General features: G+C 54.5%; 1 protein-coding gene across 1 annotated transcript in view; it reads left to right on the top strand.

The window, feature by feature from the left end:
- HPSE2 (heparanase 2 (inactive)) overlaps positions 1-1,817 on the top strand; it is a gene marked incomplete at its 5' end in the record, with an annotated part of 38,823 nt that overhangs the window by 18,245 nt on the left and 18,761 nt on the right.

A 1,817-nucleotide genomic window follows, 5' to 3' on the forward strand; every position in this document is an offset into this window, starting at 1 on the left:
GGCATGATCCCGTGCTTCACTGGGGACTCAGCAGGGACTATGTGTCTGGGGGAGGAATGGCAGAAGAGACTCTTATTTAATGCACCTCTGTTTTGGTCCAGTTAGTCCTGGTGTTGCTCCCCTTTCACTGCAGCCCTGTGCAGCTCCAAGTGCGTTTACCCTCTTACCTGGGCAGTGACTTGGAGCAGTGAGATGCAAAAATCTTCTCCTGAGCACTCGTGCGTGTCACATGTGTGCTGGGTGCTCTGGCTGAGGCTGAGTAAGCTGGCAGCATCCTTTGGGGGTGCTCCTGCATTACAGCACCCAAGTGAAGCAGCAAGTACGGCCGCTACAGCTGCTCACTGGTGTGGATGAGATGCATGTTATGGAGAAATCAGCCCTGGAAAACGGAATCCACCTTTCTTCAGACCCCAGGTCTCCAGCCCACTGTGCATCCCAGCACCCATGGCTGCACTGAAGTCTGTGGAGAGGGAGAAGGGTCTGTGTAACTCTGGTGGATGTGGCTCCAGCAAGGGATGGGAGGCAGTGGCTGGGCCCTGCCAGCCCCAAGCAGAGCTGATGTAATTCCCATGCAACTCCATGACCCTAGCCTGGCTCCGAGACTCACCTGGGCTCACTGTGTTGAGTGGCTGATGCACGTTGAAGATTTGGGAGGAGAAGATTCAGAAAGTTTCTCTTGCAAAACCTATTTATCAGCCAAACTGCCACCCCAGGGGTGTGCCAGTGCATGCTGCAGCAGACATTCTTGTGTCCTTGCCTGGTGGGGAGGAGGAGGATCTGGGAGATGTGCAAGGGCTGCCACTGCTCCTTGGGTGGGGGCAGAAGTGCCACTTCCTCAGGAGGAGCTGTCTGAGATTACCTCCAGCCACAGGGTATTTGCACTCCAGGACGGACTGCTTCACCTTATGTCCTGGAGCCAGGAGTCAGTATTGAGGCATTTCAGAGCCTTCCTCCCACACTTGGAGAGAGATGATTCACATCATGATTGGCAGCACTATAGCTGTGTTTTACATAAGCAAGCACATGGAGAGCCGGAATCAGCCCCCTGTATGGGAAACACTCACTGGCATTCTCAGAGCAGAAGGGATTTCTGTGAGAGCAGGACTTCCCCTGCAGGTAACAGACACGGCATCTCTCGAGTAGGGGATTTGGCTGGGGACTTTGCTGGGAGAGGAAGCAAGGAAGGTACAGATGGTGCAGGGGTGCTGGGAGCAGGGCTTATTCTGGTGCCCTAGGTCCTCAGCCTGTGCACCCTGCAGTCACTAATCCTTGCTCAGAAAAACCATCAGGGCTTGGCCTGGAGGGTTGGTATTGCAGCAGGATGTCCAGGAGCAGTTCTGGTTCTCAGACCAGAAGAGGCTTTGTACCCCCTGCCGACCAGCCATTGAATGGAGAGTGTCCCACGATCCCAGCAGAGTGATGCAGTTATTCCTACAGCTGGGAGTGCAGGCAGCCTCCCCTGTCCCCTTCTCAGTGCTTACTGCAGCAGTTTCCAGTTTGGCTCAGAGGGTGTTTGCTGCTTGGGACCCTTCTCCTCCCTGGTATCAGCATAGTGTCCTCCTGTGGCTAAGGGGTCCTTTGTTTCAGCTATTAGATGTACCTCTTCCATTTTGCCACCCCATAAGAGCAATCTTTCCAGCAACGATGATACTGGGCCCAGGGCTGACTGCCTGATCTGCCTTTTGGAAACAGGGTGTCCCTAAGACAGGGGATGGGTACAGACAGGACGAGCTGGGTGAGCAGAAGATCTCCCAAGATCTCCCTGGGGATAAAGCCCAGGTGCTGCTATCACAGGCATTATGTGGAAGGGTCTCTTT

Source organism: Antrostomus carolinensis, unplaced genomic scaffold (genome assembly GCF_000700745.2).
Source record: "Antrostomus carolinensis isolate BGI_N321 unplaced genomic scaffold, ASM70074v2 scaffold28472, whole genome shotgun sequence".
Taxonomy (NCBI): Eukaryota; Metazoa; Chordata; class Aves; order Caprimulgiformes; family Caprimulgidae; genus Antrostomus; species Antrostomus carolinensis.